Below are 27,254 nucleotides of genomic sequence, written 5' to 3' on the forward strand. Positions count from 1 at the left end.
CAGGTCGTGAGCAGTTTTAGCTGCAGTACAGCGTTTTAACCACTGCGCCACGAGGCTCGTATAGTTTGTATTCAGTTTTTTTGGCTCATCAAGAACATTGTTCATGGCTTTGTGTGGCCTAACCTGTTGTGCCTTGCATGCCATAAACGTTCAATTATGTCAGAAAATGGAGATTTGGTCTTATGCTGAGCATGTGCTACTGCTGGTGAATGGGATCAGGTTAAGCTTTGTGTTGCTGTTCTTTTGCATAACCTAAAGTAAATAAGGAAAACCAGCTGTTAAATAGTTTAATTCCACTATTTATCATCCACACAACTAAAAGGGACCTCTCAATGCAGTGCCAAATCAGAGAAACCATTTCTAACTTAATATAGGCTTGAGCTGTAGCTGGGCAGAGTTGCACAACAATCTCATCTGTCGTTGAGACATTTCTATAAGCATGGGGAGGAGGTGGATAAAAGGAAATGTAAAATATAGGTAGAGTGGTATAGATCTTATCACTGGCTGATAATAGTCTATATTAATCCCATTGTTGACTGCTTTTCAGTTTACATGGTTCAAATGTTATTCTGTTATAGTTTATTGAATATTTTATTACACTATTTGTTTCAGAATATATTTTCCCTGTTTTCCTCCTCTAAAAATTATGTGCATCTTAAGGTCAGGTGCGTCTTATGGAGCAAAAAATATGGGTATGTACAAAAATACAGGTAAGTAAGCAGAGGCTCTGGAGCAGTCTTTTGTGTGCTATCACAGTGGTGGACAAAAATGGGGAGAAAAGTGGGACCATGCTTGCATGGTATAGACAGAGAGATACTTTCATTTTGTGGCTCTGGAACTATCCAAACCAGTGTTTGCACAGGCACAAGCCCCTTTTCATGTGCATACTTGGACACCGCAAAGAAGTAGTAATAAACCATATGTGGCATACATGGATTGCCTACTACTGTTCAAATAAATAAATGAATGGATTCTTTTGTTTCTAAGGTTACTGAAGTATCTTGATGAACAGATTCAACTACACTGCAAGCTAAAAATATAGGACAAGCTGATGCACAGCTTTGTAAAGATAATGAAAACCGTTCTGAACAACTCATTAAGAGTTCTAGAAGGGATATTTTAGTTGTATCAGAAAATGGAAAAACAAAATGGCACTTTGCCGGGCATAAATGAAACCCACTGGCTGAAATCCAATAGCAACTCATAATTACAGTGGTGTCTCCACTTACGACCATAATCCTTTCCAGAAGATGTACGTAACTCAAAATGGTCATAAGTCGAAGCACCATTTCCTATATTAGCTTAGGCATCCTTCAGTCTCAAGAGACTATGGTAAGGTGCTCTGTATGGAGGATTTGGAACAGCGTCTAGTATGGCTGAGAAGGCCAATTTGAGAGTGACAATCCCTTCCACACTGAAGACAAATATAATCTGTCTCCTGTTCAGTTCCCTGATTTTGCTGCTTTCGTGACTGCCTCTTTGCCTCGGCCTGCTGGACAAGGGTCTCTTCAAATTGGGAGAGGCCGTGATGCAATGCCTGCCTCCATGCTGAACACTCAGATGTCAGAGTTTCCCATCTGCTGAGGTCCATTCCTAAGGCCTTCAGATCCCGCTTGCAGATATCCTTGTATCGCAGCTGTGGTCTCCCTCTGGGGCGATTTCCCTGCACTAATTCTCCATACAGGAGGAGATCTTTTGGAATCCAACCATCAGCCATTCTCACAACATGCCCAAGCCAATGTAGATGTTGCTGACGTTGCTGTTTCAGTAACGTATACATGCTAAAAATTCCAGCTCATTCTAGGACTACTCTATTTGGAAATTTGTCCTGCCAGGTGATACCAAAAATGCGTCGGAGACAACGCATATGGAAGGTGTTCAGCTTCCTCTCCTGACGTGCACAAAGGGTCCAGGACTCACTGCAGTACAGGAGTGTGCTCAGGACACAGGCTCTATAGACCTGGATCTTGGTATATGTCATCAGCTTCTTATTGAGCCATACTCTCTTTGTGAGTCTAGAGAACATCGTAGCTGCATTGCCAATGTGTTTATCCAGCTCGACATCTAGGGAGAGAGTGTCAGAGATCGTTGAGCCAAGGTACACAAAGCCATGAATAACCTCCAATTCATGCGTGGAGATGGTAAAAGAGGGAAGTGAGTCCACGCCCTGGCCCATGACTTGTGTTTTCTTCAGGATGATTGTTAGTCCAAAGTCTTGGCAGGCCTTGCTAAAACGATTCATGAGTTGTTGGAGGTCTTCAGCAGAGTGGGCAACAAGAGGAAGTCCCGCATGCATTTCAGCTGGACTTTGGTCTTTGCTCTCAATCTAGAGAGAATAAAGAGCTTTCTGTCTGATCTAGTCCGGAGATAGACACCTTCTGTTGCAGTTCCAAAGGCATGCTTCAGCATGACAGCAAAAACAAAAACAAAAAACCCACACCACTGACAATGACATCCTTCCCACTGCACAGGTAGAGCTGCACGACAGATTGTGGTAATTGCTTTTAAAAGTACTGTACAGTGGATGAAAAATAATTTTTTACTAAAAAAAATAAAATAAAAATGTCCTCTCGCAGAAACAACCCAAGCTTACCTTGACCAGAATATTAACCTGGTGGGCCCAGTAGTGTAATTTACAACATGCAAAGTTTACATTAATTGAGAGGAAAACCTGAGAAAAGGAACAACTCACACTGTTGATATGGATTCAGCTATCTTTCCCTGCCTCTCTACAAGATTATAAGTAATAGGGTCATGAATGCAGATCCCATTCCTGAGAAGAATTCTCCTCCCCTTTTTCCAACAGCTTTAAGTGCTTAGCTGTTATGTCTCCACCAACACTAACAGCAGTTAATACTAGCCATTCCATTAACCAGAATCCACTGAGTAGCTTCACAACCTGGTTTCAAATCCAAATCTGAATGTACATGTTAAATTAGTTTCATGTCAATGGTGACTTAATTTTAATTGAGACAGGCACATGGAATGCAATCAAGCAGAGAAGCATCCAATATGCTAACTAAAGTATTTTTACAGCATTGTGTCTGTACTTGTCAGTGAAAGTGACAAAGATCTTTCAAGAAAGTCTCTAAATACTGAAGTTGAAAAGCAGTGTAAGCAACCAGATAAGTGACCCAACCTGGTATGAAATCCCAAGACTCAGAGACCCAAAGTTGTCAGAGGTGAAGAAGGGTGGGGAGGCAGATATGATTTAGAGTACTTGATTAGGGCTATGTACTGTTTTACTCCTTCTCAATTTTCTCCATTGGACCTCTTTCCACCTGGATAAAGCAGTACGGATTTTCAGTGCTTAAAAAACAAAAAGAGAAACAAAAAAATCCACCCATTCACTGCAAGATAGACAGTGTTCCCTCCACTTTCACTTAAATAGCAAAAAGCTTCCTTTTAGAAGCTGATTTTTGTTCTGGGCATTAATAATTACTATCTAATACTACAATGGGCAGCCTCTAACCCTCTCCAGGAAGTTCCTCATTCTTAAAATGTTTTATGTGTTGCAGTTCTATTGGACCAAACAGTTCCTAGGACATGTAACAGTCCATTTTTAAGTATCAGTTTCAACTTAAGTTCATGTTACAGCACACTCCTTACACTGCAGTTCTCAACAGATTTTAATCCAATGTCAAGAAATACTACAATTATGGAAAAGTAGTGGCAACTGCTATAGAATTACTATAGTTTTAATGTCCCCCTTTAATTTAAAAAGCAGCATTATCTAGAGAAATCAAGGGCAGGAAGTGATCTTTGAAGGTTCTGTAATATGCATCCTAAAGAAGTTACAAACATCAGAAGTCCCTTATTTTTCTCCAAGATGAAAATCTAATCCAGAAATTATTTTCAAATTGATGGCCCACATCTAAAGACTATTCTGACATGAAAGGGAACATCCCATCCCATGTACGGCATCCTTTGCATTAAGGGCCACCTGTAAAAGTGGCACATTACTTTCCAGCCTAGGGCATTTTTGGAGGGAAAAATATTACCAGGTATCTTGATTGTCATTGAAACAGCACATGGAAGCTTCTTTACCATGTATAAACCCTAGCAAATGGGTTAAGACGTAAGTGATTAAAACTATAAACATATTAGGAGGTCAATATATAGCCTTGCAAACACATTTGCACAAGTTACCTAAAATAGGTTAAAAAAAACTATATGAAAACAGTGAATCTGAAACATTTGAATTTTGAAATTGTAGAAAGATGGCATAGAGGTACAGATAATTCATAAATTTATGAATACCTAATAGGACTGTCGCCTTGTTAACAGCTTTTGTTCCTATATCATTAACAGTAGCTGTGAAACCTGAAATCCTCAATACATAAAAAAAATCCTTATGGCTCCTTAAAGACTGATTTATTGCCCAATAAATCTGTCACTATTTAAGATCCCCAAAGATTTTTTTGTCTTTGCTATTAACAGATTATGTGGCTACCCCTACAGAATTAGCACACACAAAATCTGTAAATGCAATTTCCTTTTTATTCCATTACGTACTATAAAAATGTTTAGAAGTCCAATGGTTTTTAAGTTGGAGTGAATAGTATGGTTGACTAAACTGTTACATGTAATATAACTTTCTATGTAAAATATACACTTTATAATCGAAAATGAGATATGAGCAGCTGTGTATAGTCACTGTAAAATACTCACTACTATGTTTTCCCAAAAATAAGACAAGAGTCTTATAATAATTTTTGCTCCAAAAATGCATTAGGGCTTATCTTCAGGGAATGTTTTTTTTCATGTACAACAATCTATATTTATTTAAATACAGTCATGTCATCTTCTTCTGGTTGTTGCACAATTGTGGAGGGCGGGGTTTCACTTCACTGGGGCTTATTTTTGGGGTACGGCTTAAATTACGAGCATCCTGAAAAATCATACTAGGGCTTATTTTCAGGTTAGGTCTTCTTTTTGGGGAAACAGGGTAGATTCTCTATCCAAGTCATCCAAGGGAAAACAAGGTCAATGGAAAATAACATTGCCTTGAAAAGAATTTCTTTCACAGCTAGCTGACATCTGAATGAGTAAACAACTGATAAAGAAAATGAAAACAATGGGGGGAAATGTTAATTTTAAAATGCCACTTATGCTGTGTTTTATTTATAATGTTAATTAACGATGAGATATTGCTGGACAGATGTGGTAACCTATATTAAGGAAATGAGAACAACAATATATTATACAAAAGAAGCTTTTACACAATATTGTAGAAGAAGAAAAAGATAAATGTTATTTTGAGCTGTTTGTTTAATGATAAACAAGAATAAGAGAAAAATAAAAATAAGAGAAAAATATATATAATTTGTTTAATGAGACCTCAGTGACGAACCTGTAGTAAAGAAATAATTGTTATGAGAAAGGGTATATATAATTACATGTTATCCTATAGTTCCATCTAACAACAGTAAAATAAATTGCAAGGGGATGCTACCCTAGCGGACTGTTGGGTTACCAATAAACTATACTTGCCCTTGACAGGAGAACCAGTACACTCTAACACCACATCACTTTTGTAGCAATGTCCTATACCAACAATGTCCTCATCTTCTTACGCAGGATGTTTTGGTTTTGTTAGAGTATAAATACAGGATATATCACACAGAGTGTTATGAGACACAATCAGAGACACACGCTAACATTAAATTGAGAGACATCATATCCAAGGAAGAACAGGGAGAGTGAGAAAGAGAAGGTAACTAATGCCAGATGGTTAGAAAGATAACAGTGTGGCACTGACAACCAGCAATGGATTTTACATAATATTATGCAAGATCTCCTGTATGGAGAATTAGTGCAGGGAAAACACCCCAGAGGGAGACCACAGCTGTGATACAACAATATCTGCAAGAGGCATCGAATGGACCTCAACAGATGGGAAACCTTGACATCTGAGCATTCATCCTGGAGGCAGGTGGTGCATCATGGCCTCTCCCATTTTGAAGAGACACTTGTTCAGCAGGCCAAGGCAAAGAGGCAGTCCCGAAACCAGTAAAATCAGGGAGCAGGGCAAGGGACAGATTGTATTTGTCTGCAGTGTGGAAGGGATTGTCACTCTCGAATTGGCCTTCTCAGCCACACTAGACGCTGTTCTAAGGAATCTATTCAGAGCACATTACCATAGTCTCTCAAGACTGAAGGACGCCTAATCTAAAGACAAGAAAATATTTTTCTGTGTATGTTAACAACATGCTTAGGAGACTGAGAAATCTTTTTCTTGCTATATTTTCTTATTATAAGAACTCCAATATACTTTCATGCATTTTTAAGGAAGCTTTAAAAGCTTTTACCGTTATATTGGTTTTTATTTTAAATGATGTATTAAAAATGTATTCTCTGCCTATCAGCTAAAAGCTCCTGTATTTTATATTCTAGTGCAACTTTAGTTCAGTTTTCATCATTTTCACCTACACCTTTGATACTGTGTTCCCCTGAAAATAAGACAGGGTCTTATATTAATTTTTGCTCCAAAAATGCATTAGGGCTCATTTTCGGGGACTGTTTTATTTTTTTATGTACAACAATCTACATTTCTTTGAATACAGTCATGTCATCTTCTTCTGGTTGCTGCACAATGCTGCACAATGGTGGAGGGCAGGGTTTCACTTAATTGGGGCTTATTTTTGGGGTAGAGCTTATGAGTATCCTGAAAAATCATACTAGGGCTTATTTTCAGGTTAGGTCTTATTTTTGGGGAAACAGGCTGGTATCTGTAAAGATGGTTTTAAAGCAACATACCTGTGACTTTTCAGAAGTTACAGGTTTTTAATTACTTTTGACTGTTATGTTGTTCATATGGGACCTAGCAGATGTCGAAATACAACTTGTAGATAATCAGTAAGTTTTGGCAGTACCTAGACGTACTGTAAGAATAAAAATACAGATACACAGATGAGTTTGGAAATGCTTCTCACTCATTGTCTGGTTTCATTCTGGGATTAATCTTTTACTGGGATGTCAGCTATGAAGAATCATACACTTCTATTCTTTGCCTGGGACATCTATAAATCTCTGTATGATTCCTAAATACAGTGGTGCCTCGCTTAACGAGCGCCTCATTTAACGGCGAATCCGCATAGCGACGGATTTTTTGCAATTATTTTTGTGATCGCATAATAATGTTTTTAATGGTAAAAATCGCTTTGTGACGATCGATAAGCTGTTTTGCTTACTGATTTTCACATAGCGATGTTTTAAAAACAGCTGATAGGCAGTTCCAAAATGGCCATCGGAAAAACGACCGCCAGCAGTGTTTTCGCACCATTTCCTTGTATACCAGGCAGCGAAAATGGCAGCCGTATGGAGGATTTTCGCAGAACTGTGAGTTTTAAGCCCATAGGAGTTTAATGCATTCCTATGCGCTTTCTCTTTTCGCACAGCGACGAATCCGGATAGCGACGATTTTTCTGGAACGGATTATCGTCGCTATGCGGGGCATCACTGTATGTTCATCAGCACTTTGTGCTCTTGGCTTTTTGCTCGCAGAGCAAAACCATATCCAATTAAAATACTATGTATCAGTTTGCTACTACAACAGGTGCAAGGGAAATGTAAACAACTCAGAGAAATAAAAATACAAGGAAGCAAGAGACACATACCCACCAGATACCAACAACACAGATACCAGGCATGAGACTCCAAGAAGCAAGCAAGAGACTACACACAGACATCATGGATTTTCTTCCACAGATGAAAACTGGCAAATGCAATGGCTTGGTTGAGAAAAACTAATATTTTTCATGTGTCTAGATATGCTGGCAGACTAAGGATAGCTCAAAGCTATAATGCTTTTTACTTTTAATTATGTGTTTTAGACATATACTCTGTTTTTTATCATGCCTTTTAAAGTTACAAACCTCTGTATTTTTAGATTGAATTATGATTTAAGTTTTTGTCTGTAACTTTTATAACTAAAAGTTTATAACTGAAATGAAATTTTTGACTTAACTTGTGCTTACAACTTAAGTTTTGCTTTTGGATCATTTCTTTTTTGCAATTTCTCATAGTTGTATGAATTATATTTATATTTTATTATGTGTATGCCACCTCTTTTCTCATAGGGGACCCAAGGCAGCTGACAACAATTAAAATCATACAATAACAACAAGTTCAAAATGCTATCCAAAACTATATATTAAAATTTTTGGATTACAGTCATACCTGCAGCTTTTCACAAGCTGAAGAGGGGAGATAAGATGGCATTCTTCAAATATTTGAAAGGCTGTTATAGAGAGGAGGGGCAGGATCTGTTCTCAATCATTCCTGAGTGCAGGACACATAACAATGGGCTCAAGTTATAGGAAGCCAGATTTCGGTTCAATACCAGGAAAAAATTCCTAACTGCTAGAGCAGTATAGAAGTGGAACCAATTATCTCGAGAGGTGGTGAGTGCTCCAACACTGGAGGCATTCAAGAGAAATTCAGACAACTACCTGGCAGATCTAATTTGATTTGTATTCCTGCACTGAGCAAAGGGTGGGACTTGATGGCCTTATAGGCCTGGTCCATCTTCATGATTCTACGTCTAAGCATTTGTGCTTGCAGCTTTTTCTCACAGCTGTATAAATGACTACATGTTTGCAATACTTTAATTTTATCCTTATGGAACATAGAAGCACTGTGGATGAATAAAACCTCTAGAATTAAACAAGCTGATGTTGCCTGGAATCACCGTAACAATGAAGCAACTTTTACCTTGATATTCAGCTGAATTTTGGTCTGACTGGTTTATCTGGTTTCATAACGGAATTAGCGCTTTCAGGAATAAATGCAAGCTGTGTCAAACATAGGCTTTTGATTATTTCCTAGACTTTCATAAAGGTTTATAGGGCTTTTAGGAAGGCATCCAAGTGTCAGCGTTCCTAACATACATTTATCAAAGTTTTTTGACATAATAGCTTCTACCACATATACCAATTTAGCTACTGAATAATTAGAATATCCTTAATGCACAAGTGCATGTCATTTTCTCAATAGCGATTTATATCTTAAAAGCAGGATAACAAATTCTAGACTAAGCTTTAAAGTACTACATTGACATGGCTACAGTGATGCATGCATCAATTAGATTCTGTTTGGATTACTATAAAGGGATGAAGGGTGCTAAGAAATGCTATACATTTCCTAGTAGTTTCTTCATAGAATGGAGGGAAGCAGAGACAGCAGGAACAACAGCAAGAATCCACAAATCGGAGCTGGCTATAATGAGTGAGCATTGTCATGTAGGACAGAATTCCATTCATACCATGCTGCTGCAACAATTATCAGAACCCTACTGGATAGCATAACTGGTGCATGTGATCATTCTGGATGCATATTACATACTTGGATATACAGTGGTGCTTCGCAAGACAAAATCAATCCGTTCCACAGTTAATGCCGTCTAGCGAAAATTTCGCTAGGAATGCACTGATTCCTAGCATTCGCTAGGAATGCAATTTAATTAAATTTCAATGCATTCCTATGGGAAACGTGCCTCACAAGACGAAAAAATGTCTTGCGAGGCACCAAAAAATCTCTCAAGACCCTTTTTTCTTGTGAGTTTTTTGTACTGCGAGGCATTCTTCTTGCAAGGCGCCAATGTACCTACATCACGCATTTGGTTGTGCATCCAAGTGCATGATAGACAGAAAGAAAATTGCAAAAACTGCTTGTGCAAGTTTTAATTAAAATGGGTAGCAGATTAATCAGATTGAACAATATTATGTACTTACAGCTCATCCTTTATCCAGGTGAATTAACACCTCAGTTTGAAAAATTAATCTCCGATCTATTTCATGGCTTTTGACTGTTCTTTTCAAATGTTTAACGATGGGTTTCCCTCCTATTTTTCTTAAGATTGTACAACAAATCTATTTTCTGATTCTAGAAGCACAAGTATGCTACAACATGAAGTCTTTCTTTCATATGACTCATATAAGTCGAGTCCGTGTATTTTTTTTTTTAATTATCCATATGTACCATAAGCCATATAATCTTAGCACTACAGGTCTGGAAGGGACCCTGTGGATCACAGAATTCAACCCATGTCAAGGAGGCACAGTTGGGAATCAAAGTCTGCCTTTACAGCCAGATTAACTAAACCGCTGAGCTATCAAACAGTTCTGTACGTTTAGGTCTATAAAGGTATACCAATGAGAAATATACTGTCTTTGCTGAACTGTACCATATGACAGGGTAAGAAACCTGGCACACACACCCCATACATTTTCACTACAATTCTCATAAAACCCAGCCAATATAAGGAGAACAGTCAGAGATTAAAGGAATCCAAAACATCAGAGAGGGCATCAGGTTATTTACCCCTTCTTCTTAAAAGTCTTCCTGACCCTGGCAGACAACTGCAGAAAAGTGCATTATACTGAACACAATCATTCCACACATTCACCATGCCTATTATTATAGCTAGCAGAATTCTTCACTTCTAAAGGAACAAAAGGAGGAGACACTTTCACTCCTACAGGAATTACAGCCTAAAATAATTGTAAAAATATGCAGTTAATATGGCATATCACAAGATAGAAGTCAGGCGTATGGACAGCTTTCGTAAATTACTCCATTAAGACTCAAGCCAAAAATAAACCTGCCCCTGCATACTATATTTATCCAATTTTTAATGTTGAAATTAACTCTGATGTTATGGGATTCAGCCTTCAAATAGCTGTACTCACAGGAAAACCATATTTGATCAGTTTCATTAAAGAGCTCTCACATTGACCTGGACTTATTTCTTGTTTTGGTTTTTTAGAAACTGATTGTCCTTCAAAAATGTGTTTTCCAAATGAGAAAATTACACATAAATAAAAGTAGTAATTAGTATGCACTGTCATATCCATTCTGAATTTTAGCAACTATTCCAGAGCTTCCCACGAATAGAGTACTCAGAGGTATTCAGAAGTAGTTTACCAACCCCTCTTTCTGCTGGCACTCTGGGACTTTGCAGCATGCCTCCAGATGCACAGATGACAGGTAATGTAACTCCATCTGCAAAATGCACTCATCTGCTTGTCTATGACAAGTGAAAAATGCTGCTCGATGAGTCACAGCTCCCTCCCTGCCTGTCTCCCTCCCCTCTGCCCCCCTCTCTAATCCTGCAGTCCTCCCCTCCCACTGCAAAAGGAAAACTGCCCTCTTCTCGCGAGAAGAGAGTTCCAGCAGTACATAGAGATATAACTCTGCATGAGAATGTAGAGTAGTCCTATGCTGGAGAATATGGAGATTCCCTGCTCCCAATTTCAACTGAACGAGGTAACATCCTGGGGTGGGAGGGAACCGTGGTTCCTTAAGAGGCTGGGCGTTTTTGCTTTCAGTTTTATTTTTGCTGCAGACATTCAAAGGAAAGGCATTCAAAATACAAGCTTCATATTACCAGGCACGCAGGTAATAAAACAAACCAAGTCTGAGGGTATAAACCAGTGATTCCCAATCTAAGGTCACCCCAGGTGTTCTTGGACTGCAATTCCCAGAAATCTTCACCAGCAGTTGACCAGCACAAGCAATAGTCCATTGGCACAGCTGGTGTGAAAGCTTCTGGAAATTCCAGTCCAAAAAACACCTGGGGGAACCCTAGATTGGGAATCAGCACCCCTGGTGGTGAAGGCTTCTGGGAATTGCAGTCCAAGCCCAATTTATTTTGGGTTTGTATGCATTGTTACATAGAAATAAAAGTGAACAAATGCCTAGTTTAAATTTGTTAACATAAATTTCAAGTCTATAGTATGATCATGATGACTGGTGAAATTTTTGACCAACTGGTGGGACATTCTAAAAAATTTCAAGCCCTGTCCATCTGCCACATGTACTTTGGGTGATTGCTGATGGCCTCTCTCCCAGAAGGCACAGTGGAGAGTCAATCTCCTAGACCAGTCGTTCCCAACCTTTTTCAAGCCATGACCCCCTTTTATCATAGCCAAGTAACCTGCAATCCCCTCATCATATTTGCATAAGTAGGCCATCACTGTCATTCCCCAACACAGCTGCACTATCAGTGCTGCTCCTGTTCACTCTCCTACTGCCAACTCCACCACCACTTCAAAACTGTGGAGGAAACAGGATGGGGAAGAGGTTAAAGGCAGGGAGATGAGAAGGGAAAGGGCTTCAAAGATGGGTCAGAGGACAGTGCGGCATCCAGGGAGGGGAGCAAAAGAGAAGATCCCCACAGAAAATGGCACAAAGTTTTCCTTGCACCTGCTGCAGAAGAGGCAGATCACTTGTTTTTGTTTCTTCCTCCTGTTATGTATGGGATTTTTTCCCTTTTTCCTCCCTACCACCCGCTTCTTTAGGCTCTCCAGAAGTGATGCATAATAGCCAAAATTCCTTTCTTTTTGAAACAGCAGCTGCAGCTATTACATCTTTATGCAGGCATTATTTTTTTCTTTTTTTTCTTTTTTGTAAAAAATAGTTCCTTTCTCAGTCTTCCACCCATAGCATCATTTCAAAATAATTTTCTTTTTGAAATGAAGAAAATTGGTCTTTTCTTCTTCAATTTAAAAGGTCACAGAAGGGCACATATTTTGTCTGAAATGTAGCAATATCCCTTCCATAAACTTTATTGCTATACTCATTTGAATCCAGGGTTTAAACAACATTTACAAGAAACTAAGTCTCAGCCCAGAAAAGGGCAAACCAGAAAAACAGTTGGCAAAACAGTAAGTCAAAGTCAAGTCTTACCAGTCAGTTGGTCAATACAGAGCAGGGAATTCAACAACAAAGTCAAAGAGTCAAAATTCACTAAATCAGTTGAGCAGAACAAAAATGAGACAGGGAAAATCCCATAGCAAAGCAACAAACATTCTAAGTTCATACACAAAATAGTTACATTAGGGATAAAAGGACTAGTTGACACAGTACAAGTAAAGTTACACCCTGACCTCAACACAATTTGCCTGGGCTACACCCCATATATAGGTATAGCTGCTGCTGCATAAGATGTTCCTGGAAGATGCTCTTTGCACCTGAGCAGATCTCTGAAGAGCCATTCACTGGAACATTCCTCCTGATAGCCTCTTGTTGTTTCTTTGGCATGGTTCCTATGGGAGAGGGCACAGCCTTCTCCTCAGATTCTGGGCCAAGCTATTTCCAATCAGGGATACAGTCTCCTGTACCTGTGAGGGTTCTGCTTCAACACAGGCAGCTAGCTGTTTGCCATTCTCAGGCTCTAGGGGCTTTAATATCGCCTTACTGAAGGGGGCATGACTAATAAACTCATTTGTATTGGCCTCCTGGGAGTTCCTTCGTATCACAAATAACAAAAAGAACAACTATAAGATGTGTGTGTGTGTGGCATAATTAAACACAAATGTTTGAATCACTAGCATAGCCCACTTGAGCAGGTAACCCAAGCCTCCTGAACAAATGCACTGTCCTATGTAAGAAAGCTGTCCCACCAAGAATTAATTAGTATGACAGGAATGCAAGAGAATGTACTCCTCAGGCAGCTCCATATACAGACTTCAGATCCAACAAAAACATTCATTTTATTCTGCTCTTTATTTGCACAATTTCAATGCTTTCTGAGATGCTCACCTGCAACTTGTTAGATGTCTCATCTTAATACTACAATCGGTAAGCCCTGTACAGCTTAATCTCAGAACTCTCTCTCTTTCTCTCTCTCTCTAGTCTCTCTTAAGGCGAGGGATGAATGCTACTGCAATGTTATTGAGAAAAGTAACAACACTATATAGGAGCACACTACATGGACATATTCTGTTCAATGGATGTAGTCACTTTGACCATTTCTCTTGAAGGTGTTACTACAAACCATTTAAAAGCCAGAATAAAAGGACTTTTCTTAAATGAAGTATGCACCACTTCCTCTTCCTGATCACAAATGGCAAAATTGAAGGGCCAACTTAAAGACTCCATTTAGACTGATCTGAAGTCCTACAAGACCAAAAGACTCTTTTTTTAAAGAGTAGTGAAATAGCTTTGAAGATTCAAAGCTGAAAGCCTCAAAATAATAAGAAGGAACATTGGCATCTGGCACCTAGAATATTCATTGGAAAAGTGACTTTAATCTGTTTTTTTTTTTTAAAGCAATGGGACACCAATTCTGGAAGATTTCCTCAATGCTCCCATCCCAACAGTGCCAGTAAACTAACAGGTTTATGGCAGCAATAACACATATAGCACACGGAAAAGGAAGTACTGCAGCAGCCAACTATACCCACACATGCACAATTTTTATTTGTGAAAATAGCAGTGACCAAAAACAGACAACAGCTTTGAAGGCACTGGAGCCAAGAGGGACATGCCTCTTACTGTTCTTAGAACACTAACTACTCTGTTTTTCTGAAAATAAAATCTAACTTGAAAATAAGCCCTAGTATGATTTTTCAGGATGCTCATAATATAAGCCCTACCCCAAAAATAAGCCCCAGTTAAGTGAAACCTTGCCCTCCACCACTATGCAGCAACCAGAAGAAGATGACATGACTATATTTGAATATACTGTAGAATGGTTGTACATGAAAAAAAAATCCCTTGAAAATAAGCCCTAATGCATTTTTGGAGTAAAAATTAATACAAGACCCTGTCTTTTGGAGGAAAAAACACAGTAGATGAGTGCTACACACAAAAAAGCCAGTTTCTGGTTTACCTCTCTATTACACTCACAGTTGGAAAAGTACTTTACAGTCAATGCAGAAATGGAATAGAAATGATGGTGGTGCTGTCCCATTGTCACATCATTACTAGGTTTTTAAAGGAAAAAAACAGGCACAATGTGAAAGGCAGAAGGCATGTCTTAAAGTCAGTAGCCTCCTCAAGAGTCTCCTCAAACCTAGTAGAACCTCTTAGTGCAAACGAAATTTCTGGTGGTGCTATCCAAGAGATTTCACCGCTATTGATTTAGGATGGGATATCTGAACAAAAGTCCTAATCGGATTATGTGGATATATTAGAGCTGATTAAAGGTCATGTTTGTGGTCATCTCTTTATTGCAATTTTTAAAGAGAACAGGTATATGTATAGATAATTTATAATTTATACTTTGGCAATTGATACACAGGGACACACAGTGAAAATGTGAGTTGTTCTACTAGCAGACACAGACATATGTACAACTGGATAGGTCACTTGGCATAAAACCTTACGTTTTTTGCTTGGGGAAACAGTCCTGATATTATTCCTTAACTGGACAAAAACAAAGTGGAGATCATGTCAAGGTTGTCCATAATATTCTTCTCATTCACAGTCAGAACTATCACTGTTACGGTACTCAAATATACAAATGATATCTGCAATCTCAGGCAGATTAATGAGAATAGTCTAAACACTGTGCAGAAAGAAAGTAGAGGACCTGCCACAATAGTACAGGTCCTAGAAATCAATATAGTGGCCTGACAAGTTGAGCCACTATTGTGAGGCTCTAAATCAGGAGTGTGGAATGTGTACCCCTTCAGATATTCTTAAACAGCAACAGCTCTAGCCAGTATAGCAAATCAAGATGCTGTACTTGACTGAAGTTGCAGTTCAACAACACTTGGAGAGCTTTTTGTTTTTCATCCCTACTCTAAAGTGAAGTTGATTACTTTTCCATCAAAAGGTTAAATTAGCCTCACCAGCTTGATCCAGTTGGCTTTGTTGGAGGAGGGGCTGAAATGAGGATCCTCTGCCACAAAGCCCTTTTGAAAGTACATTCTCCTAACAAGGAAGGGGTGGACAGAAAGTAAGCTAGCCATGACTCAGTCACCTTTGCAACTTCCACACTTACCCCAATTAGGGAAGGAAGTGGGAATGATGCTAAGTTGGGACTCAACTGTGGCCCTGAAGAGCACTTTTTAATACCATATACTGTGCTTCAATCTTCCTATACACTACCTAATCAAGAAAAGTGCCATAAAAACCACCTGGCACCTGGATTTCTACCTCCTAAAAATGAAAGTCAAGTCCTGTATCTGCTGCTTGCTGTCTCGATTAAGTTGACGAGAAGTGGATGATGCTGGCTTGACCAATGCTTGGAGGAGCCACTACTTCAAGCACCAGACAAGTCGTTCTGTTTACACAAAAAGCTGCAGAGTGCTCTCCCTCAGTCTGCATGGAGAAGGCAAAAATGAAAAGTGGTTATGATACCAAATAAAGATTACTTAAGGGAATTCTCACCCTGATGTAATCTAACCCATCGTACTGGTCCCAGTGTGCCCCACTCCCTTCTTTTACTGTATTCTGTATCATATAAGTATTTAGAAATTGCAGGGAGAACCTGCATTCTTGTCCTGAAATTGAGATGTTACTGAGAACACAAAGGTGGATGGGACAGCTGAGACAGCTGTAATTAGTCTGTTACTGAAGAAGGCAAGATAATTGATATACTGGACAAATGTAAGGACACAAAGAGTGGATGGGCAAAACAAGTAGACTATACAGGAGCTGACAAGATCAAAGCCGTAGACCAAGGTGGGCAACTTGTAGACCTCTAGATATTGCTGAGCTCTAACTCCTGTCACTCCTCACTATTCACTGTGTCACTCAGCAGCGATGGGAGATGCAACTCAATGACATCTTGAGAGCCACAATTTGCCCAGCCCTGCCAAATACTCAGATGAAAACATCTCATTTGAAAAACCCACATAAAAGTGTGCAAAGCACCTTAAGTGAGTCTGTTTGATGACTTTCTAGCAATAAAGGCAAACATTTATAGCATTTTTTGCTCTTTTATCTGGTGTGGAATAAAGTAGGCCTAGCTTGCTTGCAATACAAAATGCCAAAGTAAGGTATGGGATCTGCCCCTGAGTCTGTGTCTTAGAGTCAGGAAGAATGCTATAACCAAAATCTGCAGTGATAGTAATACTTCTCAGCTTTCCCACTCCCTTCTGATGCCTAGAAAGTTATTACTGCAGCATTCTAGATATAAAGAGTTTTCTGTAGCTCTTAAATCCAGAATATGATAGAAAGAAGAGGGAGAAGGATGTATTTTACTGCTACTACTACCTCAGAGTCAGGTATGTTTATGTCTAACTCACAGGTGTATTGATAATGAGTTAACCAAAGCATGGGTCCAGTGCTACAGTCAAAAATAATAGGTCTACCATGCATTTCAGTCAGGCATTTTATATTGAGAGAATATGTATTCTACATTTTTGCAATTCAAATTGTATTTCCATCACAAGTAATACAAAGTAGAACTTTCTTAGTTTTTAAGGGTAAAATGACCACAGATTACTTCAAAATGTTACAATGTGTGAGATTTAGGAGTTTCCAAAGAGGAAAAAATACTGAATTTGTAGCAAAAAATAATTAAAGATTCATTGATTTCAAAATAATTTATCTTTATGTCAGCTAGCTCTAACTGTAATCTGATCGGTATTTTCTCAAGTCCACAGCATAAATAGCTACTACATTTGTTTATGATAACATCCAGATAAAAGGTTCCCATATCTTTAGAAAACTGATTCATGCATCTAAATATTATTTCTAGAAGACTTATCAAATTAGAGTTGGAAGAAGAATGTTGTACAAATTTTAAAATCTGACTAAACCTTTTAAAAAAATATGTGAACACAATGTATCTGTTTCAAAAACACAGGGAGGTTGGTTGGGAGGGGGAGTTATTCCAATTCCTGAAATCAAAAGCCATCTAATTGCATTGTCAAGTAAGCAGAGGACATTTATATTAAAATGCAAATATTAGCATTCATGTTTTTCAATATGTACAGAGTATCTATTTTATTCTAGTAGTGGAATGTGCAAAATGGACAACCTTATCTGCAGTTCCTGACATTGCTATAGACCTGTCTTTCCCATGCCATCCAGATGCACTGGCTACAATTCCTGCCACCTGAGGAGATCTGGAGGGCACCAGGTCATGAAGGCTTCTATAAGCTGTTATTCGATAAACAACATTTGCAAGTGCTCCATCTATTTTCCCCCTTTGTAGGTGGTAACAATTTTGGGAGACTTAAACCTTTCATAATTCAAACATATGTAAAATATAAACTGAAAAACATCTTCCAGTGGAACACAATACATTGGATATCGTGTTCCAAAGAAATAAGTAGAACTATTAATATATAACTAGAAAACAAAGACAGTATTATTATACCAGTATATTACTTTTAGATAAAAGTGGGCATGCCATTTTAAAAAGGAAAGCTGAATAAATTATATAAAAGCTGTAAACAAGCAATTAAAAATCTATACACAAAACCTCTGATTAACAACATATCTATATTAACAGATATGTTGTTGTGTTAACACCAGAAAACATCCTTTTCATTGCTTTATTTTTTATAAGATTTCAATCAGGCCTGAAAAGATAAATAAATATGTTCAGCTAGACTCAAGTGCATGCAAGATGAATATTTTCCTCCTCGTATACTTACAGGGTTCAGTTTTTCTTTCTCATTAGTTGATAGAATGCAATCCTTCTGCCAATAAGACAAGAAAATCCTTCTCTTTCACAGGCAATGTTGCCAGCTATCCACCCTCTTGGTTTCCTTGACGCTAGATCCATATCATTGCTGACAGCATTAGAGTAATATTACATGTCTTGCTAGGTTTAATCCCCAAAAGCCAATCTCCCTATGGCGCTTGCATCTTCTGAGTGAGCAAGAAAACCCTGTTCAAGGTCAATGTCAGGAGAGCTCACAGAAATACCAAGCTTCTGTCTCTATTAAGTAATTCAGCACTGAATAAATCTTCTTCCAAGACTAGAGCACAAAACTACATTCTATAGCTCCCTGAGGGTTAAATTAAGTATTTTCACAGTTTCCCTCTAAAGAGCACTTTCATTTGTCCCACTCGTTGTCAAAATAAATTAGAAAAGGGGCAGATAGGTAATGGCGCAGTATACCCAAGTGAATGATTCACTGATATGCTCCTTAACATTCAGGAGTAACACGGAAGGCTAGCAATGCAACCCAGTCCAGAGCTGATGAATGGTGCAATGCTGCTGTTGTCATGACAACGCAGGAAAAAAAGCACTACCATATATGGAGCTGTGACATGGATTTCGGGAACGGTTTATATTAAAAAGCACTAACCTTCTAACACTTAAATTCTCTCTATCACATGTCTGTATAGCCTTCATTTTCAGTCATAAAAAATACATGCATAACCACTTCAAATAGAAAAGCTATTTGTATTGTGAATGCTGCAATAGCAGCAACACTAAAAAATACAAAGTTGATCTCACAACAGTTGGGCAATAATAAGGGGGAAATGTTTCACTGTGATCTAAGATTTTGCTAAACTGAAAACAAGACCAAGTGAATCTGGGCACATCAGAAAGGAAGCAATATGACTCTGTGGGAAAGGAGTTGGGTGAACCAAAGTACTGAGACAAAACCACATCACAATTAGTTGAAAGCTCAGTGACTTTAGAGTAGCCCCAATCCAGGAAAGAAATCTGTACACAAGAGCCTCTTTGAGAATCTTTGCTAGATTCCTCTTCAGCCCTGACAGCAAACGCAGAGTACAGCATAAGAAACATGGTAAACCACAGCTGGAGTCAGAATTCAACAAGTTATTTCAGTGATAGCAACTGACCAGGGTGGACTGATTTAAAGCAAGACAATTTTCTTGAATCAAATTTCTTGCATCAGTAGTGGGTTGAATGAGTCTAACTTTGAATAGTTTCCAACTCTATCATTCTATGAAGTTATGTAATTGATCTACATCATTGTTTTGGCAAAAATTGTATCTCTAACAGGGGCCTAGTAGAACCCACACATGACACTAGCTGTAGGATATGGCATTTTTTCTGTAATATCAAAAGACACTTACTCTGAATTGATAAATACCAACAACAACTTGGGAAAGCAGAGAACTAGAAGGCAAAAGGTGTTTTACAGCCTATTTCACAAGGGAGTGAATGAGAATGATAGTAATTCACATAATCTGGTTTTGGTTTTTGACTAAACACTTGCTTAGAAAACTTTTCCTGCCTTTTCTCAATCGTTACAAAAGGTCTGGGAGCCAGAAAAAACCTGCAAAATGTTCCCCTCAACACAGTGTGTTGCTCCAAGAACTAAACATATGGTTTCCCTACAGTAGGCTGGCCCCTACCTAGGTTACTGTCCAAAAGGCCACTTCCCACTTTAGGCTCTCTCTTCTGCCTCCCTGTACAGTTGTTGGCCATTACAGTACTGTCCATTTTACCTCTTTTATGTCTCTGCATCCCATGCTAGTCTTTGACCAATAATCATGCTCTCTGCTGATGAAGTGCACAGAGACTTTTTTAAAAATTTATTTATTTCTAAAGAATGAAAAGACAATCGACCATATTACAAATAGTAAATACAAAGCTATTCCCCACAATTCTCCAAATCACATACATACATTTTACTTGATTATTCTTTGATCTTTCTACATTGCTTTAAAGTCTATTAAGCAACTTCATTATGATCTGTCCAGAATCTTACCATGGTGGAAAACATTCTTTGGCATTCACCCATTTAGCAAGGTGTTGTTTTTGTTCTTCATAGGTTTAGCTTACCCTCTTCTGGATTAATTTTTTAAAAATTTTTAGAGCTTGAGATGTGTGTAGAAAATTTTTCCACTTTTGTAGCCCTCATCTAGGGGGTGGTGTCTATGAAGTGGATGGGTCTGGTGCTGTATTACCTCGTTTGGTGCACTATTTGCTAGCACCTCTCAATGTACTTCCAGAGGTTCAATGCCAGCCAAATAATAAGACTTTTTCAATTGGGGTAGATTTCAGGCAGTCAGTAATAATCCTGCATGATTTATTAAGAGCTTCATCTACTTGTTCAGTATGCACTTCTTCAGTACAAGAAGTCTTAAAAGCTCAACATCTTAGTGGATCTGAAGTATTATATTATTTACTTTTTATACATATATTCATTGTAATACTGAGTTCTAACCCATTACAAACTATAAAACAGATTGAAATTCACCAAATATATAATTGAATTTGGAAATCAAGAGTGTATTTTATTCCCAGAACTTTTTAAAATTGCTGACGTCTTCTAATTCTGGAATATTCTTTAGGTTTCCATCATTTAAAAACAACACAGTCTCAAACTGGGTTATATGCTCCAAGCCAGGTCTCAACTATAAGAAATCTGCTACTTTAAAGAGTTAATAATAAAGGCAGATGTGCTTTATTTTAAACCACAGCTTATTCATAAACCAAATTACTTAACACCAAGGTAACCATGTATTCTGCAGCTCATGCTTTGGATCACAACTTTAATAATCCATCAACACTGACAATGTGGGATAAGGAACCTGGTAGTTGTAAACCATATGTGCTTGATGATCTTTCTCTCTCTGGAAAGTCAGCTGTCCATCCCTGATACAGTTAAAATTAATGACATCGCATGGGAACAATTACAGATAAAACATCCTCAAAGAAAAGCTTGCAAACAATCCTAGATACAGGTTTGGCAAACACAGGGCAAAGCACTGGAAGATATATGACTGAATCTTGTGGGCATAATATCCATGGATTTTTCACTTGGAAGGAATCACAAGAAACAACATGCTATCTTAATAGTTCAGCTTAAAGGTTTAACCCTCCCTCCGTACAATTTTCTCAATGTAGACTGCTACCTTCTTCTCTCCTGAAGCAATTATTTGCCTGACCAAGGAAAACCTGGATTGAACTCTGCACACGAAATGCCACTTTTAAAATTATACTTATTTTTATTTAGTTAAGTACAACCCTCTCACATTTAGTCTAAGCATTTTCTGTTTACCACAAATATTTTCCCTTCATATAAAGTTAAAATGCTTCTGCAAAGAAAAAGGCATCACCGCACTTGTTTACAAAACATTGTTCATAAAATAGCAGTGCCATTTCCCCAGTACTACCTTTCCTTCTCAGATCTGCATGCCAGTTGCATTTTCCCAAAATATTTTCATATGGTACATTCCCATTTAAAAAGGCATATTTAAAGTCCTTTTATAAAGGGGATGCACAAGACTTACATGTATCACAAAGGTGAAGGCAAGTGGCAGCTACAAATTACAGATTTATTCCTGTATCTTTGTACCATGATGCAATCTCTTTCACAGCTCCTTCATAAAATCAGACACCTTATATATTCATCTAACATTACTCCACCCACAGTAGACTATTTTTGTGTTTTATGCCTCTTCCACTTCCACCCCCAACTACTCTCTGAGGACTCAGAGTTGCTTGGCAGAGAAATTGGCTGCATTCCAGGTTTGTCAGGGACAGCTAAGAAACCCTGCAGTCCTTTTATTCAAGATGCATTATGGGTTCATCTTTCCTGTAAAGCACAGAAAGTACCCAACCTGTTTTCATTTATGACATCCTGACTCAACCTGCCAAAGCAAACTGCTAAGACTCTGGCCTATTAAATTTTTCAGTTGTCGAAAGAACTACTTCTTTATGTTGGGATCTTTACCAAGAACCAATCCCTCAATCTATCTGCAGGTTCCTCTGTTCCCTAATTCTGGAATGAGAATCCTAGGCCTTAGGAATAAAATGTTTTTTTTAATGTTATTGTTAATCTGCTGAATTTTTTAAATAGGGGTGAAAAAATGCTGTACATTATAAAGCAAGGAGGGCATACTCATTAGAGGTTTTAGCTAACTAGTTTTGACTGACTAATGATCTAACCATTAAGCAGGTGTGGCCTCACAAAAAAGGTGGCGGGGGAGGAATACTATCACACAGTTCAACAAGTGCTGGCTTATGTTGTGCCAGCACTTGTTGTATATCAGGGCGAGAGGACCAGGAAGGAAAGAACTGGGGAACTCATTTATTGGTGGGGGTGGAGTAATTTCTCCACCCTGGGAATTCCCTGGGGAAGGGAGAGAGAAGATGGCCATACTGCACAGCCTGTGCCTGCAAAGACTCATTACCTGCTTCATGCAGTACAAAACTGTACCACAAAGCAAACTTCCCAAATTATGAAGGGTTAAACATGGAGTGAGCTCCCATCGCTTGTCCCAGCTCCTGCCAACCTAGCAGTTCAAAAGCATGTAAAAATGTGAGTAAATAAATAGGTACCACCATGGTGGGAAGGCATTGACGTTCTATGTCTAGTCGTGCTGGCCACGTGACCACGGAAACTGTCTACAGACAAACACTAGCTCTATGGCTTGGAAATGGGAATGAGCACCGCCCCCAAGAGTCGGATAGGACTGGACAATTGTCAAGGGGAACCTTTAGCTTTACCTAAACATACGATTCATGATTTTAAAAAATCCCAGGGCAGAATATTATATGCATGCAACATGATTTCTACACATAGGAGTGAATGTTCCAGAATTTGAATGGTTTGCTGCCCTTAAGATTACCAGTCTTTTTTAAAATCTATTTTCATTTCTTTCCCATTCTACTACTCATTTATTGCCTCAGTTGGTATGGTGCACCTTCCTGCAACTTAGCCCTGACCAATTTACTGAGCAATGTAGTTAACATTATGCATAATTAACACATTTCAGAAGGTCACAATTAATGAGACAAATCAAAAATAGTTACTACTGATTTTAACAATAAAAATTATTTTGTAAACTGTTATGTGCTTTCAAGTAGGAACTGATTTATAGCAACCCTAACAGGGCCTTCAGGATAAGTGAGACACATATGCTCACACATGTAAAAATACAAATACAGGATTCAAGAGTCACAGCCAAAGTTCCCTCTAATTCGCCAGAGCTCAGCATGGAGATCCAGCCCCAAACAGAAGCAAATTGGTGGATGCATCTGCGTGGCTTAGAGGGAACATTGGTCACAGCCATATCTTTGTTGGTCACCAATCTACCCTGAACAATAATAGTTGGAAGACGTTTATCAGTCCTTTCATTTGATGATGTAGGGATTGTGTAGCTTGCCCATGGCTGAAAAAATATATATTATATTTGTAGTATTAAATAGTAACAAAAAGATTATATATTCTATATAATATTAAAAGATAATTTTATATATAAAGATTAAAACCAAGATGAAAAACAATTTTAAAACACTTAAAAGTCTGTTAAGAAAGAAGCATTCTTGATACACTTGCTGCTTAAAAACCTACCTGAAGAGCAGGTGGAATCAAATTAAGGTGGAATTTAAATCTAATCAATTTAAATCACAATTTAATTTTAATCATATTTTTAATTATTTAAATTAAACAATATTTTTACAAAAATATCAATCATAATTTAAATCATGATTTAAATTGATTTTTTAAAAATTGTTGATTTTTATCCAACCTGCTGAAGAGGAAGGACAAAAGGACAAGAGGGAGGGAGCCAACCTGGCTTCTCAAGGTAGTGCATTCCAAAGCCTGGGAGTAACCACCAAAAAGCCCCTCTTGCGTCCTCACAGCAAGCTTTGGAAGGTGGTGAAATCAAAAGAAGGGCCTCCCCAGAAGATCTTAACAGCCAAGAAGGCTCATAGGTGTGGTAAAGGTAAAGGCTCCCCTTGACATTTAGTCCAGTCGTGCCCGACTCTAGGGCACGGTGCTCATCCCCATCTCCAAGCCGTAGAGCCAGCATTTGTCCACAGACATTTTCCGTTGTCATGTGGCCAGCGCGACTAGACACAGAACACCGTTACCTTCCCACCGAGGTGGTACCTATTTATCTACTCGCATTTACATGCTTTCAAGCTGCTAGGTTGGCAGGAGCTGGGACAAGCGACAGGAGCTCAATCCATCACATGGATTTGATCTTATGACTGCTGGTCTTCTGACCTCGCAGCACAGAGGCTTCTACGGTTTAGTCCGCAGCGCCACCACGTCCCTTTTCATAGGGGTGGTACAATCCTTCAAATAGCCTGGGCCAAAGCTATATTCAGCTTTATAGGTAATAATAAACAACACTTTGAACTCAGCCCAGAAATAAACATATAACAAATTTCAAATAAATAACTTAATTTTCAATTTGAAAACAAGTTTATCCCACCTGAATTCCTTTGTTTCTCTGTCAAATCAACAAGAATAACACAATGTCCCAACTCATATCTGTTAAGACAGAAATCAATTAGTTCCCTATCCAAACGCTTTGGTTCTCTTCCAAACAACTACTTAACTAAATGTTTTGCACACAATGGGTAGAATGTTTACCCCTAATGGATAGAAGATCTGAAAGCAAGTTTCTTGTTACAGTAGATGTCTCCTTTTTTTTTTTAAAGGATGCTACTACTCCTATTACTGATTCATGTATCCTCCCAGTTCCATCTATAAGAGTAGAGAGAGTAGCCAAAGGAAAGGCCCACAATTCCAAATGTAATTTAAGTTGTGCTACATCAAAACAGTCAAGTGACCTTTTAAAAAAGCAACTGGGAGTCAATAAAGATGGAACAAAATCCAGAGAAGGGTAATTATAACTAACCATAAATGCACAAAATAACTGAGATTTTGAGCTCTGTAAACCTTTTAATCAAACTAGATAGCAAAAGATAGCAGTCAGAAGGCATTAAGGTCAAATACATGACTAGGTGATCCAAGCCATAGAAAACTGGAAGTAAAGTTTGGAAAATGTGGCTTGATAAGTCAGGCAGTTATTATGCATGCATCACATGATCTCTGGCAAAGCCCACTGGAGAAGGGACAAGACAGACAGTTTTCCTTTCTCTGCAAGAATAAAGACAATAACATCATCTATTTTCCGAACCACGGGTATGCACATTACTTTGTAGGCCTTAGTGGCGGGGCAAAGAGACCTGGAATTAAATTTTAGTTGTAAGATTAAGTAAAAAGAGTCAATCAACATCAGATGGAATGATTATTACCTAGTAATTGAATTCCTTGAAGTCTGGTGAAAGAATTTCCTTCTTTGTTAAAAGAGTAAATCCAAACAGCCAAATGTGTTATTTTCCAAAACAAGTTTTTTCAAAAAGATGCTGTATTGAGCCATAGGAATAAATAAAGACTTCCAAATCCACAGTGCATAAGTTACAATTTATTAGGATATATAGTGCATAAATACATAAAATATGTAAGATTTTAAGCTCTACAAAAGTCTCAGTCATCATCATCTGAGACCTATTAAATCATTAAAAAATTAGGATGGACGGAAAGTGTGGATAAGTGTTTCAAGCTGCTCACAAAGTTCCTGGGGGAAAGCGCAGCTTGATGGGTCAGACAATCATGCAAGTATCACGCGACTTCTGGCAATGTTCACTGGGGAAGAAAAAAGATTTGGAGGTAGGGGCTGAAATTTTGAATCTTAAGTCTCAAGCAACATAAAGCTCCATACTTAATACAATATAGACTGGTATGAGTATATGAAGCAGGACCTGATTTTTCCAGGAAAGGTTGCAACTGGTCAAACAGTTAAATGGCTGATGATGGTCCTGGATGCCTCTGAAGACCCAGAAATTTGGTTCAGAAGAACTTCTATTGCTACGATGAGTGCAGTATTTTCTCCAGCAAACTAAATGCCCCTTTCATCATTACTACCAATCAATACTATGTTACAAATATGGTTCAGTTTATTCACCCTCATCTACTTCAGAACAACTCCCAGACACCAGTTTAGAATTACAATAATATCCTTGGGATCAGATGATGGGCAGGGGAATATATCCACATTCATGTATGAAAAACTAGACTGGATAGTAATGATATCTTAAAATGTAAATGCCATGAGGTGAAAAAGATATCACACACACTACCAGATCCACTGTAGAACAATACTCTTTCTCCCCACAATTACTTGAGAGCCTAGAAACATACCAGCATACATTTTACAAATATGAAACACTATTAGCAGTCAAAGAAAAACAAGACATTCCCTGTCCATTTCCCTGTAGAGGTAATTCACCTTGGCAACTAGTTCCAGTTCCACAGCTAAGCTGATAAAACAAGCAGCCGGCATGAAAGGATACAGCAATCTGAATAAACAGGTATTAAAAAGATCCATGTAGATGTTGTGCTTTTATCCACCTGATTTTGGAAAATGTTCCTAAATCCAATACAGCACTACAGTACTGGAATAAAAATCCTATTTAGGGCCAATGTGGTGGACTACAAAATGAAGAGCGGTTGAGCAAGGTGTGTAAAGTACTAATCCTTGCACTAATCCAATAGGTCCTACACTAGCACCCTAATATCACCAGGTAAAGAACATAACATTTAAGAATCACAATTGCAATCCTTAGCAAAGCTCAGTATCAGATGTTCCATTCATTAGTTCATTTATCTCTTACCCTACACAAATAGTGGTGAGCCACTCTTCTGGGCAGCTACACAAAATTAAACATAAAGTAAAAATTATAATCATAAGGGAAAGAAACAAGCCAACAAAAACCCTATTATCTAACAAAGATTACCTTAATTAAACACGAAACAGTAAAGAATCAACATAGG

The 27,254-nt window shown here is 38.2% G+C and overlaps 1 protein-coding gene across 14 annotated transcripts in view; it reads right to left on the reverse strand.

Moving 5' to 3' along the window:
- TANC2 (tetratricopeptide repeat, ankyrin repeat and coiled-coil containing 2) overlaps window positions 1-27,254 on the reverse strand; it is a 297,308-nt gene that overhangs the window by 164,388 nt on the left and 105,666 nt on the right. Inside the window, exon 1 of one of the 14 annotated variants that reach the window (XM_078377740.1) lies at window positions 18,342-18,920. The exons of the other annotated variants lie outside the window; for them this stretch is intronic. The gene's annotated coding sequence lies outside the window, so the exon portion shown is untranslated. Of the gene's footprint in view, window positions 1-18,341; window positions 18,921-27,254 lie in introns of those variants that run through there. 14 annotated transcript variants of the gene reach the window in all.

The sequence above is a fragment of the Pogona vitticeps genome, chromosome 6, assembly GCF_051106095.1.
Source record: "Pogona vitticeps strain Pit_001003342236 chromosome 6, PviZW2.1, whole genome shotgun sequence".
Taxonomy (NCBI): Eukaryota; Metazoa; Chordata; class Lepidosauria; order Squamata; family Agamidae; genus Pogona; species Pogona vitticeps.